This window comes from Coregonus clupeaformis, chromosome 16 (genome assembly GCF_020615455.1).
Source record: "Coregonus clupeaformis isolate EN_2021a chromosome 16, ASM2061545v1, whole genome shotgun sequence".
Taxonomy (NCBI): domain Eukaryota; kingdom Metazoa; phylum Chordata; class Actinopteri; order Salmoniformes; family Salmonidae; genus Coregonus; species Coregonus clupeaformis.
Genome location: NC_059207.1, coordinates 43,988,201 through 44,004,103, shown reverse-complemented (window position 1 = coordinate 44,004,103; position 15,903 = coordinate 43,988,201). Strand labels below are relative to the sequence as shown.

The 15,903-nt window shown below is 42.5% G+C and overlaps 1 pseudogene; it reads left to right on the top strand.

The window, feature by feature from the left end:
- The first annotated feature begins 3,918 nt into the window (after positions 1-3,918).
- Positions 3,919-8,758, top strand: LOC121584198 (annotated as a pseudogene).
- Positions 8,759-15,903: the final 7,145 nt, after the last annotated feature.

Genomic DNA, 15,903 nt, shown 5'->3' with positions numbered 1-15,903 from the left:
AAAAAGATGAGAGAGGCCTGTAATTTTCATCATAGGTACACGTCAACTATGACAGACAAATTGAGATTTTTTTTCTCCAGAAAATCACATTGTAGGATTTTTTATGAATTTATTTGCAAATGATGGTGGAAAATAAGTATTTGGTCAATAACAAAAGTTTCTCAATACTTTGTTATATACTCTTTGTTGGCAATGACACAGGTCAAACGTTTTCTGTAAGTCTTCACAAGGTTTTCACACACTGTTGCTGGTATTTTGGCCCATTCCTCCATGCAGATCTCCTCTAGAGCAGTGATGTTTTGGGGCTGTCGCTGGGCAACACGGACTTTCAACTCCCTCCAAAAATTTTATATGGGGTTGAGATCTGGAAAGGGGGTGCATTCATTGTAAATGCCTTGCGCATCTGATGTTTTGTACATTTAGTATACTTTATTAATATGATATTTATAGTTTGGTCTTTTAATATTACTGTCTCAGTATATTAAGACACGTTAAGCCTTTTCTTATAATAGTTTTCTATGGGAGGAAAACGCAACGTGTTATTAAACGTGTTTGCGTTCATATTCTGGGCTCATCTGATGTTTTGTACATAGTATACTTTATTAATATGATATTTACAGAGTTTGGTCTTTTAATAACACTGTCTTAGTACATTAAAGAACGTTAAGCGTTTTTCACGAAAGCGTTTTAGAATGTCCATATAATAGCAGTTCAAAAATCCATATTTTTGTAAGCATGAACCAGCAAGGGAGACGTGCGTTTGTCTCGTTGATACAGTAAATATGCGGCAGCTAGCTAGTAAGTTACGGTACATCCGATAAGGTGCGTAGCATTCGTTCAAAACTTACCTTTCTTTGTGCAACTTCAGGTGTCGAACAAAGTTGGACGTTGTGGCAGCTCCGTCTGTAATCTTCGATCCGCATGTTTTGCAGATTGCAACTCGTTTTTTGTCGACTACCTCGTAATTTTTATAGCCAAACCAAACTATCTTCGGTATCATTTTGACAACTGGCGCGTTGTTGCTTGATGTGCTTCATTGGTTGTCTTGCAATGTGCCTGCTTAGATGCTGTCGAATCAAAACAACGTGGGACTACAGTGATTGGATAACGTGCAGGCAGCGCGCGCTCTCTGTATGCATACAGGTGGATGGTGCACATTTTTTTCACAGATGCAGATAAACGGAGAGCGGGCGCGGCCGTGTGAAATTTTTTTTCCCCAGTTTTCATGGGAAGTAGCAAGTCTTCTCGAGTCATAAGGCGCAAGTCCAAGTGAAGTCACGAGTCATTGATGTTAAAGTCCAAGTCGAGTTGCAAGTCTTTGTACATTTTGTCGAGTCGAGTCTGAAGTCATCAAATTCATGACTCGAGTCTGACTCGAGTCCAAGTCACATGACTCGAGTCCACACCTCTGCAAATTTGTTTACATCCCTATTGAGCATTTATCCTTTGCCAAGATAATCCATCCACCTGACAGGTGTAGCATATCAAGAAGCTGATTAAACAGCATGATCATTACACAGGTGCACCTTGTGCTGGGTACAATAAAAGGACACGTTTTAAAATGTGCAGTTTTGTCACACAATGTCACAGATATCTCAAGTTCTCAAGTTTTGAGGGACGGTGCAATTGGCATGCTGACTGCAGGAATGTCCAGCAGAGCTGTTGCCATTGAAATGAATGTTCATTTCTCTTCCATAAGCTGCCTCCAACGTCATTTTAGAGAATTTGGCAGTAAGTCCAACCGGCCTCACAACCGCAGACCACGTGTAACCACGCCAGCCCAGGACCTCCACATCCAGCTTCTTCACCTGCGGGATCGTCTGAAGGGAGGGGAGGGGGTGCTGAGGAGTATTTCTGTCTGTAATAAAGCCCTTTTGTGGGGAAAAACTCATTCTGATTGGCTGGGCCTGGCTCCCCAGTGGGTAGTCCTATGCCCACCCATGGCTGCACCTCTGCCCAGTCATGTGAACTCCATAGATTAGGGCCTAATGAATTTATTGCAATTGACTGATTTCCTTATATGAACTGTAACTCATTCAAATATTTTAAATTGTAGAAATATTTGACTCAAAAGTAGTCAACTCAAAATATCTCTCAAGAGACTGGAACTTGTGAATTCAAAAAGTTATTAATTTGCATAACAAAGCCAAGCTTGCTCCATGGAACAACTGCTTGCCCTGAACCGGAGCTGTCTTTTTATACAGACACAAATGCATAGTCAACATACATAGTTATTCCTCTCTATGTGAATTAATAACATATTTTCATTATCACATGTTGGCTACTCACAGGGGCTACTTGCGCTTCTCTAAATGGGGCCTCTGTATCTTATTAGTGGCGTGACTCAAAAAATTATGTACATACGTACATTAAAGAACAATCACACTCTGTATTGACTATATTCACTATCCAGACATATATCTGAAGTACAAAGTATCAATCATGTTCATTCTGTTTTACCTTTATCATTTCATAACACATTATAAAACATATCAATTAATACTTAAACATGGTTTAAACATGTCATCCATAACCCATTCTCAACCACATACATTTAAGCATTTATCATTTACCATCCTCCCTGGCCCTTGAGGTTATGTGCATGTGGCTATGTGTCAGGTCATAAGCACAAACAAATGATAACACTAGTTCCATTGTTACTCCAATCTCCACACAGCCACCACGAGGAGTTGTATCTCCATCACATGTCATTGACATACCCAGACCAGCTGCAGGGAGTTATGAAAAACACATAAATGTCTCTGCTCTGTATTAACCCTTCAACTGGTTCTTAATCCATAAACATTTTAAGGCATATAGGTGTTTAATTCTACAACATATGTACTTGAAAATCATCTATAACTTTCGCCCCAGTCTGAGGTCCTGAGCGCTCTGGAGCAGGTTTTCATTAAGGATCTCTCTGTACTTTGCTCCGTTCATCTTTCCGTCGATCCTGACTAGTCTCCCAGTCCCTGCCACTGAAAAACATTCCCACTGCATGATGCTGCCACCACCATGCGTCACGGTAGGGATGGTATTGGCCAGGTGATGAGCAGTGCCTGGTTTCCTCCTGAAGTGACGCTTGGCATTCAGGCCAAAGACTTCAATCTTGGTTTCATCAGACCAGAGAATCTTGTTTCTCATGGTCTGAGAGTCCTTTAGGTGCCTTTTGGCAAACTACAAGTGGGCTGTCATGTGCCTTTTACAGAGGAGTGGCTTCCGTCTGGCAACTCTACCATAAAGGCCTGATTGGTGGAGTGCTGCAGAGATGGCTGTCCTTCTGGAAGGTTCTCCCATCTCCACAGAGGAACTCTGGAGCTCTGTCAGAGTGACCATCGGATTCTTGGTCACCTCCCTGACCAAGGACCTTCTCCCCCGATTGCTCATTTTGGCCGGGCAGCCAGCTCTAGGAAGAGTCTTGGGGGTTCCAATCTTCTTCCATTTAAGAATGATTGAGGCCACTGTGTTCTTGGGGACCTTCAATGCTGCAGAAATGTTTTGGTACCCTTCCCCAGATCTGTGCCTCGACGCAATCCTGTCTCGGAGCTCTACGGACAATTCCTTTGACCTCATGGCTTGGTTTTTGCTCTGACATGCACTGTCAACTGTGGGACCTAATATAGACAGGTGTGTGTCTTTCCAAATCATGTCCAATCAATTGAATTTACCACAGGTGGACTCCAATCAAGTTGTAGAAACATCTCAAGGATGATCAATGGAAATAGGATGCACCTGAGCTAAATTTAGAGTCTCATAGCAAAGGGTCTGAATACTTATTTAAATAAGGTATTTCTGTTTTTAATTTGGAATAAATTAGCTAAAATTTCTTTTAAAAACCTGATCGCTTTGTTATTTTGGGGTATTGTGTGTAGATTGAGGAAGAAAATTAATTTAATCCATTTTAGAATAAGGCTGTAATGTAACAATGTGGAAAGGATGAAATGGTGAGAATACTTTCCAAATGCACTGTATGCAGACACCTTAAGCATTGCCACATTTTTGTGGCTGGTTCTGTGTATGCTGTCCTGCCTGTCACCTTATGCTCTCTGTCCTGCCTTCTTTCTGTGTTTTAACCCCTTGACACAGTGTCTCAGTCTGCGTCTGGCCCTGTACCAACACTGGTCTCTGTATGAGAGTATATGTAACTCCTCTTACACCTCCTGCAACTTCAAGCTCTGGTCCATGCACGGCCAGAAGAAACTCCAAGAGTTCCTTGCTGACATGGGGTATGCTATCCCCAAGTTATGACTGTCAACTAGAATAATCTCTGTCAAATATGCAAATGATCACTCTAGGGACATGCAGGACTCATTATTGTGTATAATTTACGAATCAATTACCGCCAATTAGTCAGTGGCCTCTGAAGGACAAATGCCACTTCATCAAGAGGTGATGAGCAGCAGTTTGTCATTTGATTTATTGATGATAATGGATTGTTTGAAGGATTATCAAATATTTTTTCTGTTTGTTGTCCAGCCTGCCCCTGAAGCAGGTGAAGCAGAAGTTCCAACTCCATGGACATGTCAATCAAAGAGAATCTGCGAGAAGTCATAGAAGAATCGTCCAACAAATATGGGTAAGAGTGTGTGTGTCTGTTCTAGTGCATCAATATATGGTAACTGACAAAATAATGGAAACGCTTGAGTAAATGAGGGATACAAAGTGAATTAAAAGCAGGCGCTTCCACACAGGTGTGGTTCCTGAGTTAATTAAGCAGTTAACATCCCGTGCTTAGGGTCATGTATAAAAATCCTGTGCAGGCCATTATTTGGGCTACCATAGCCTGTGGATGGATGACAATGCCTCCATCCACAGTACATGAGTGGTCACTGATTGGTTTGATGAGCATGAAAATGATGTATGCCATGGCCGTCACCGGATCTCAACCCAATTGAACGCTTATGGGAGATTCTGGAGCGGCGCCTGAGGCAGCATTTTCAACCACCATCAACAAAACACCAAATGATGGAATTTCTTGTGGAAGGAGGATGTCGCATCTCTCCAATAGAATTCCAGACACTTGTAGAATCTATGCCAAGGTGCATTGAAGCTGTTCTGGCTGGTGGTGGCGCAGTGCCCTATTAAAGACACTTTATGTTGGTGAGACCTTTATTTTGGAAGTTACCTGTATCTGTAAATATTCCCCAGTATCAATGACTCTGGGTTCCTCCGTCTGACTCTGTATATGATGAGTACAATATTCTCCTCTCTTAATTTACCCAATAGCCCTCATTAAATGCTCTCATCACTGTTCCTTCAGTATGAAGGACATCCGTATCCAGACGTTCGGCGTTAACTTTAGCTTCAAGAACCGTTTCCTGGCCAATGATGTGGTGCATGCGGCTGCCGCCTTGCTGGAGAACACTGAAAAGGACGAGAGCCTTGGCGACAATTTCATCAAGGCCCTTGACTGCCTTTCCAGGTACACACACATAATTGTGCATCCAGGCACATGCACTCACTCACACACACAAATATAAAACAAATACATCTGGATGCCCTATCATTAAAGGAAAGGTTCACCCATTTTGAATGTTATATTGTTTTTGTGCATATCTGAGTGATGTTCTATCGATTCCCTGGGTCATTTAATGTGTTCATTTGTATCTGAGTTATTGGCATTCAATAGGCAGAAATCCGGGCAGAAATCCGTCCGGTATGATGTAGAACCGTGATAACGTCACTCTCACTACACTGGAAGTTAATAGGAATACGACTTTTAGATCGCAAAAACGTCTCATACATGTCAGACTTCAATAATGGCCGATGTCATAACTCGGGAAGATGTCTTCTCTCGAATGAGCCATTGATCATATTTTTGCGATATTCCAACCTCGAGAAATGTGTAATTAAATGTAGGGTCTAGCACATTTTCCCTATTTGTCTGCCTCTTTAGTCCAGGGTGCATTGCATGGTGCCGATGCCAGAGATATTATATAAAGGAGAATCCAATGAATGAAGGAACATATAACGCCCCACCCAGCAGACTGTCGACCAATCGCGTTCATGTTGTCATGTACGTAAAGCGGTTGCTAAGCTAATCGTCACGCAATCCCTTCTCAAAGTCTGTGTATATGTCGAGAAACGTGCCTATTTTCCTCAAGTACGTAATGGCACGATTCCAAAGCTATACTATACTACAGATGGCAAGTTTAATTATCTCACATCTCGGAAAAGATTTGTAATTTTTTATTTCTTGTTGACGAAATTCGTGCTAATGTTGGGTTTTTGAGCTAGCGCCCAATAGACTCCCATTCACTCCTTGAAGGAGAGTATTCCTTGTCCCAGAATAGCCCAGAATGCACCGCGCGGCCCATTGGCGTAGCATGGGCAACATTTCCCATCTCCTCAAATGTATATCTGCCGTTGCGAATGTTAGACTCCACTCTGTGAGGCACATGGATCTGCAGGTTGAACATGGTGAGATTGTAAGACTCCGAATTTGATAGCTGTAAAATCATCTAAACAAACTGCGCTATCTAGCTACGTTACATGCTGATATTGTCTTTGGTATTATTGTGTGTAGCTACGTTTGTTAGCTAGCCAGCCAGCCATGCAGCCAGCCCATAGATCGAGCATTGCATTGTGGATTTTGTAGTCGACTTGAGCTGCAACAGATTTCCACAACATTTCCACAAAATATTGTTCTTACATATTAGTGTTATTTAACACTGTAAAAACATTTTTTTTTTAAAAATCTGCACAAACGTGTAGCTCAGTTGGTAGAGCATGGCACTTGCAACGCCAGGGTTGTGGGTTCCATTCCAACGGGGGGCCAGTATGAAAATGTATGCACTCACTTACTGTAAGTCGCTCTGGATAAGAGCGTCTGCTAAATGACTAAAATGTAAATGTAAACTGATCCATAAAACGCAACTCACAAATATGTGAGGCCACTCAAATATATGGGGCAACAAATGTAATGCAAGTCACAAATATGTAAAATGTGGATCACAAATGTCACATTCACAAAAACATGCTGTGTTAATCCTGGGGGGGAACTGTCTTGCATTTATTTGCTAATCATTTGTTTTTGTTAAGGAGGACTCATTTGCTTTTGGATCATGACATATGTTTGTGAAACTACATGGGCATATTTACTTCAATTTTTATTTATGTTGCATTCTGTATTTTCATAACACGTCTTCTGTTTGTGACTCCCTACTCGTATATATTAAACATTTTGATATAAATATATCTCCATACAAACGGGATGGAACGGGAGAGGGACCTATCTGAATTTGTCCAATAGAATCTAATTATCATTGCAAAACGTTTTGCTATGGTGTGCACTAATGAATGCACCCTAGGTGTTGGAATGATCCCATCCTGATATCTCTCCTCTCTGTAGGAGTAACCTGGAGTGTCTCCATGGTGGCATTGACCTGGCTAAAAAGAAGCTGATGGCCATCCAACAGACTGTAGCCAGCTGCATCTGCACCAACCTCATACTGTCACAGGGACCCTTTCTCTACTGCTACCTCTTGGAGGTGTGTGAGTGTGGTGTGTGAGTGAGATGTCCCCCCTTTAACACTCCTCTCCATCTCTGTGCAGGGCACTCCTGATGTGAAGCTGTTCTCCAAGCCTATGGCTTTGACTCTGCTCTGCAAGTACCTGCTCAAAGCCTTTGTACGCTCTGTGAGTACCTCGCTGTGTTTCACTTACCCATTGTCCAAGGCCCCGTCTAGCTCTATTGCCCCTTGTCTTCAATTAGTTTCAAAAGAAAATGTTGTGTTTAGATGTTCACTTGGGGTCCTTTGCATTGCTCTTGCTTATGTCTGCCTATGCCTGTTCAAAGACAAGGAATAAGCGATGTAAGCTGCTGCCCTTGATCATAGCTGCTCCCATGGATGTGGAGAAGGGAACTGTTATCGTTATGGGCATCCCACCTGAGTCTGAGACATCCGACAAGAAGAAGTGAGTCCATAACGTGTGTCGGTCGTGTGCAAGATTACAGCACTTGAATGTTCTTTATTGTGTTTTGTTTCCTTTCATTTGCTCTGCCTCTTATTTCTCTCACCCTCTCCCCCTCCAATAGTTTATTTGGCCGTGCGTTTGAGAAGGCAGCAGAGAGCACCAGCTCCAGAACTTTCCACGACCACTTCGACACCTCTAGTAAGTAAAATGTTCTTGTCATTGTATATATTGGCCACAAGAGAGCAGACACGACACATTACAGGTTGAACCTGTTAGCTGTACACTTGTTTCTTACACACAGTTCAATACTTTATTTGGATCTCATCAGATGCCTCAAGTCATTCTTACAGGTTTAATCATTATATCATCAGGTGTTCAAAAAACATTTCCCCTTGCATCTGCTAGCTGTAATCGCAAAGATGTTGCAAACAGACACACACACATTCATCCTAACCTGTGTTTTCCCTTTGCAGTCATTGAGCTAAAGATGGAGGACAGGACTAAGTTTCTGGATGCCCTCATCACCCTGCTGTCCTAAGGCACACTGATGTTTGGGTAAAGTTCCTGAAATGTGAAAGCTGTCGATGCCGGAAGAGACTATGACATTACAATTAGGTTAATGCCCAATGTGATGGAAAATCTCTATTGTGTGCTTCACCTCTTTTAGTCAGTGAACAGTATTCCCAATGTTTTGTCTTTTCAGCTCAGGACACTTTGATGCCAATTCCATGTGTATATTGTACAGTTTTTTCGTAAATGTAGTGTGTGCATGTTTTTAATCTCATGTAAATAGTTTTTTTCTGTTGTCTTTATTTTTTTAAAATGTTTTATGTAACACTTAATAAATTATATTTTATCAACATATAATTGTTGAAGCTACCATCTACTAAGAGAAGGAAGGATACATTTCAAACATTGTAATAGGGTGTGTAATAACATTGCTCAGAATATGATATGGACCATAGAAACTGTGATGGCTTAACCATCTCCCTCAGTCTACTGATCTGGAGCATAGGTTAATAGACTTTGGCCCACATCGCAGAATATAACCCCAGTTTCCTGGTTTTAGTTTGGGCTTTGTTCATTACTCTGCTGGATGCATGGGTGTGCTCCAAGCCCCGCTCTATGAGCCCCTTATCTCTCTCGGATCAATCTGAAGTCACGACCCGCAGAGCAGAGGGTGCTGGAGGTTTCACAGGAAAGGCTGATCTGCTCTCCACAGTGAGTGAAACGTGCCAGAAGGAGCATCTCGCCTACTGAGCTCGGGGTTGGGATCTGCATCATAGCATACAGTGGGGAAAAAAAGTATTTAGTCAGCCACCAATTGTGCAAGTTCTCCCACTTAAAAAGATGAGAGAGGCCTGTAATTTTCATCATAGGTACACGTCAACTATGACAGACAAATTGAGAAAAAAAATCCAGAAAATCACATTGTAGGATTTTTATTGAATTTATTTGCAAATTATGGTGGAAAATAAGTATTTGGTCACCTACAAACAAGCAAGATTTCTGGCTCTCACAGACCTGTAACTTCTTCTTTAAGAGGCTCCTCTGTCCTCCACTCGTTACCTGTATTAATGGCACCTGTTTGAACTTGTTATCAGTATAAAAGACACCTGTCCACAACCTCAAACAGTCACACTCCAAACTCCACTATGGCCAAGACCAAAGAGCTGTCAAAGGACACCAGAAACAAAATTGTAGACCTGCACCAGGCTGGGAAGACTGAATCTGCAATAGGTAAGCAGCTTGGTTTGAAGAAATCAACTGTGGGAGCAATTATTAGGAAATGGAAGACATACAAGACCACTGATAATCTCCCTCGATCTGGGGCTCCACGCAAGATCTCACCCCGTGGGGTCAAAATGATCACAAGAACGGTGAGCAAAAATCCCAGAACCACATGGGGGGACCTAGTGAATGACCTGCAGAGAGCTGGGACCAAAGTAACAAAGCCTACCATCAGTAACACACTACGCCGCCAGGGACTCAAATCCTGCAGTGCCAGACGTGTCCCCCTGCTTAAGCCAGTACATGTCCAGGCCCGTCTGAAGTTTGCTAAAGTGCATTTGGATGACCCAGAAGAAGATTGGGAGAATGTCATATGGTCAAATGAAACCAAAATATAACTTTTTGGTAAAAACTCAACTCGTCGTGTTTGGAGGACAAAGAATGCTGAGTTGCATCCAAAGAACACCATACCTACTGTGAAGCATGGGGGTGGAAACATCATGCTTTGGGGCTGTTTTTCTGCAAAGGGACCAGGACGACTGATCCGTGTAAAGGAAAGAATGAATGGGGCCATGTATCGTGAGATTTTGAGTGAAAACCTCCTTCCATCAGCAAGGGCATTGAAGATGAAACGTGGCTGGGTCTTTCAGCATGACAATGATCCCAAACACACCGCCCGGGCAACGAAGGAGTGGCTTCGTAAGAAGCATTTCAAGGTCCTGGAGTGGCCTAGCCAGTCTCCAGATCTCAACCCCATAGAAAATCTTTGGAGGGAGTTGAAAGTCTGTGTTGCCCAGCGACAGCCCCAAAACATCACTGCTCTAGAGGAGATCTGCATGGAGGAATGGGCCAAAATACCAGCAACAGTGTGTGAAAACCTTGTGAAGACTTACAGAAAACGTTTGACCTGTGTCATTGCCAACAAAGGGTATATAACAAAGTATTGAGAAACTTTTGTTATTGACCAAATACTTATTTTCCACCATAATTTGCAAATAAATTCATTAAAAATCCTACAATGTGATTTTCTGGATTTTTTTTTCTCATTTTGTCTGTCATAGTTGACATGTACCTATGATGAAAATTACAGGCTTCTCTGATCTTTTTAAGTGGGAGAACTTGCACAATTGGTGGCTGACTAAATACTTTTTTCCCCCACTGTATGTGGTGTGTGTACTGTGTAAGTCATGTTATTTTATTGCCTTGAGCAACAAGTGTGTGTGACAATCTGTCCTCCTGCTGATGGAATGTTTGGATGTACATGGTCATGTATGGTATTTTTATTTTATTTATTTCACCTTTATTTAACCAGGTAAGCCAGTTGAGAACAAGTTCTCATTTACAACTGCGACCTGGCCAAGATAAAGCAAAGCAGTGCGATTAAAAACAACAACACAGAGTTACATATGGGATAAACAAAATGTACAGTCAATAACACAATAGAAAATCTATATATAGTGTGCAAATGTAGTAAGTTATGGAGGTAAGGCAATAAATAGGCCATAGTGCAAAATAATTACAATTTAGTATTAACACTGGAGTGATAGATGTGCAAATAGAGATACTGGGGTGCAAATGAGCAAAAATAAATAATATGGGGATGAGTATGCTTTACTAACAGGAAAAAGGTCGGGGGGGGTTGCAACTCAATGTTAGAAAGGTGTTCCTTATTTTTGGTATACTCGGTGTATAGTTATGTTGTTTACCATTTAATTTCCTCTAAACACGTATACACACACAACACACCCCACCAATTACTGTGTTGAACCTGTTTATTTTCTAGTTATGTTATTACCTAAAGTGAGCTGACAGAGAGACAAATCATTGTTTACTTCTACGTAGGGAGGAGATCATCTCTTGAACTTGGCCACTGTGATTTGGAACTTTGCAGCCATGACATCCCTGGTCTGGTTATGCTATTCCACTATACCTTTACATCAGGGTTCTTCAATTCTGGTCCTGGAGGGCCGAAACACTTCTGTTTTTTATTTCTACCTGGTAGTTAATTGCACTCACCTGGTGTCCCAGGTCTGAATTAGCCCCTGATTAGAAGGAGAGGATGAAAAACAGAGGTGTCTCGGCCCTCCAGGACCGGAATTGAAGAACCCTGCTTTACATAGTGAACTTGATCCTTATCAAGGAATGTTTTGGCGGTTTTCCTGTCTGCCTTTTCACCAAATCACAGCATGTTTGTGCCCCATCTCAACACCCTATATCACCCTTTTACCCTCTCAAAGCCTCACCAAATCTATACAGAGGTCACATCTCTCAGATGCCAGTGAAACGTGGAGACGTGAATTCCATCCAGTCAATTATGGTATCCCCCCCCACTGGCCATTCTTCGGGGGAGACACGTCACTCATGGTCTCTGTTGCAAAAAGAAAGGAATGAACAGAATTCTGTGTGAAGACAAAGCTTCTACCCTGGTGAGCTTCCCCTGACATCTGACCAGGGACCAGTAGTGCACTTTATAGGGTGTCATGTGGGATGCAACCTCAATTGTACCTCTCCAGTCCTTACCCATCTTTACTTAATCTCCAAACAATCTCCATCTCTCCATCCATTTCACTCCACCTCTAAACCAAATCACCTCACTCCTCAAACCCCACCATATTTATTGATTCCACCCTTCCAACCCCCAGTGATGTGGGCCCACCGGTCTTTCCGCTGCTCTGCTCCAGAGGAATGTGACACTCTCCCCTGGTCGTGTCGCCACGACACACACGTGGCAAGAGAGGGGTAGTGTGTGGGACAGAGGGTATTAGAGGGCCTTACACAGTCTCACACACTCACGTTGCCTTTACTCCTTGGGGTTTAGCTACTCTGTTCACAGAAGGAGCCTAGTGACTACTTTATCCAAGAGCACTGTGTGTGAGTGTGTGTCACTGTGTCACTACCGGTACATCTCTTTACCTCTTTATTCATACAGTATTATATATTTGTTTCTTGGTTAGAAAGATTTAAATAGATGTTTGAAAGTTCTAGGGAAAACATTTTCAAACTTTTAAAATGTTCCTTAATGATTAACATCTTCTCAAACAAACCCACTTTCAGAGTGAAGGAAATCAGTTGTGATCTCTTCAGCAGGTCACTTTAATTTAAAAGTTTTACAGTGGCTGTGAAGCATTCGGGCACATACATACATGCATACAGCATGTCTCAATCACTTCTCACACATAACCCTCTTTCCATCTAAAGCCATTTCACTTGTTTTCTTCCTCTCTTTCTTTCTTAATTTATTTTTCGAACTAACAATCCCAGATTCCTGATGGGATTAGCCAGACTGGACGACCAGGGACAGAAGCCCACAGCTGACTCCCACTCCCTGTCGCCGGTCTCACCGGGTCACACTGCTGAGGAGGGTGAGTGGGTTACACACACATACACAAGTTGCCCTCCTCAGTCCTGGATTTACTGTGCCATCGTCACTAGCTCCCCAAAACATCAGCTGGGGTCTACAGCTGCCCTTTCCACTTTGACCCTTAATCCCAATGACCTTTAACCTCTGTGACCTCTCACAGTTATAGGTTCAGCCTCGGAAGCTGGCATCACTGCCCTCTTTCTAAACGCACTCTTGAAATAGAGATTTTCTGAGTATAAATGTTGATGTGCATTTTTTAAAATATTTTTTGGTAGTGTAGCAATAAACCTGACTACAGTGCATGCATTTGTTCTTTATTCTTTCCTTCTTAAAATTGAGATGCCATCGAACTACAGACCACGTTGGGAACAAAAGACCTACCACTGCCACTGCTTTCTGAACGTCTAACCACCTACCCACCGTCATGGATCTGTGACTATACCGAATGCTTAGGCACACACACACACAGCGTGGAGAGACCAGTGTCTCAGATGAGTGGGCAGCCTCACAGAAGGCCAGACCTGAGGCCAATTAAAGCCTTTCATGAGAAGGGACACTGCAGTTCCTGGAAACCTCACAGAGAGGGAAGGACATTCTTTACACTACTCTAGTCCTCTTGAACACCTGAGAGACAGTGTGCCCAGTCCTGAGGGTGTTCAGAAAAGAGTCCACTGGGCAAAAACTGGTTGAATCAAAAATTAAATGTGATGACGTTGAATAAATGTGGAAAACTGATTGGATTTTTTAAAAGTCACCCAATCTATAACCTAAATCCAATGACATGGTGAATTGTTTTGTAGATTTCACATTAGTTGACAACTCAGCCAAACGTAAATCAAAACTAGACATCTGTGCCCAGTGGGAGGGCTCAGAACCATACTGTTTCTGCTTTTAACATTTAAGTCATTTAGCAGACACTCTTATCCAGAGCGACTTACAGTTAGTGAGTGCATACATTTAATTTTTTTATTTTTTTTTTCATACTGGCCCCCCGTGGGAATCGAATCCACAACCCTGGCGTTGCAAACGCCATGCTCTACCAACTGAACTACATCCCTGCCGGCCATTCCCTCCCCTACCCTGGACAACGCTGGGCCAATTGTGCGCCGGCTACGACAGAGCCTGGATTCGAACCAGGATCTCTAGTGGCACAGCTAGCACTGCGATGCAGTGCCTTAGACCACTACGCCACTCGGGAGGTTATTTTAGTACCAAGATACATTTTGATAGGGGCTCACACTCATAGGAATTATCTAAACACTAATTTAATCCTAAACAAGTATTTTGATGTTTAGTTTTCCCAAGCTGTGCTGTCGTGAGCATCAGTCAACAGAGAAAATCCACAGCAGTGCCTCGAATAGCAATACTGAGTTTCCTGCAAGACGCAATTAGTGTCAAAACAATGCTCTCCTCTGGATCCTGTGTGTGTGTGTTGTAACTTGTTTGTTTATTTACCCTTGTACTGATTGCCATTTCCCATGTAAATCTGTGGGCCAACAGGCCCAGCTGATGCTAAAACCAGCCTCGTCCATTAATTACAAAGACCTTGAGTTGACTAGACAGAGTAGATAGAGGACCGCTGGCATGGCACGCACTCACACCTTAGGGGTTAGGAGCAGCTTTCCTTAGGTAATTCCTGGGTTATAGTTTGGTTAATTTGATTGGTCAATACAATTCCCCCCCAAAATGTGGGTTCTTAGCTGAAAAGGTTAAGACAGACATACAAGAAGAGAGATTGACGACACATTGTTTTCATTGAGCCATAATACTTATGATAAATCAGGAAATGTCTCCTGAGCCGTCTCTGACATTCCACAACCTGCAGGCCCTCTCCTTCATCTCAGCAGAGAGCTGTCAGGCCTTTGTCTGGCCCGGCCTGCGTGTTTTATACACGCTTTGGGGTTTCTTGGATGTGTTGTCTGTTCTGTGACATGTTTGTTTCAGTATTTAAGGGTGTTGCTTTTTGTGTTGTGGTCTGATGTTGTTGTATTGGTGTACTATACAGTAGGCAGACTGGTGTTGTATTGGTGTACTATACAGTAGGCAAAGTGGTGTTTTGAATCTGTTCATCTATTCTGGACGATTGGTGGGGTGGAAAATGGGAGAAAACTCCCATTCTCAAAATCTCTTCACTCTATGTTAATGTTTTGTAATGCAATTGATAGCCTCCTCACTGGAAACTCGATTCCTCATTCTAGTGTAAAGGAACAACATGTTGTTTCATCTAGATGACAAAAGCAGGAATGTCTTGGGTGGGATGTCAGAGTGAGTAGCCTCTGTTTTTTTTGCTGACAAGTAAAAAACATCTCCAACACAACTACTTTAGGACGGTGTGGTGCGGGGTAGATGAGATTAATTATTTGGAATGAGTGACTTTGTCAGGCCTTTGTCTGGCCCAGGTTTGTGTGTGTGAATGTGTGTGTGTTTGTGCTTGAGGGCTAGTGGTGTGAGTCAACAACTAGAGAGCCCATAACAAGGAGAGTTTCACATGTGTGATGGAGCAGTGTGTAAGCCCCCTCTCTCCCACACCCCACATGTTCATTCCTGTTCCGCTGTCCGACAGGAAGTCTGATCGTGCTACTGGGCTACTAGGCTGGCTTAAGCCTCAGGGGTCCACCACTATCTTGCCCTGAATTATGCCACTTACCACTTCTTCTAACAAATAGCTTATGTACTTGCTCATCAGTTAAGACGATAAACTCCCATTTGTCCTTTTACTGTAAGCATGGGAATGGAGTGACTGAAACTCTCTGTGTTTTTTTGGAGACTCTTTATCTGGGTGTACCTGCTTTGTCTGAGTCATCTATTACTATGTCTCTCTTCGTCTGAATCACCTTGTTAAAGTAAATCACCTAACCTTTTATTTATCAAAGATCTGACGAAGAGAGAAAGTA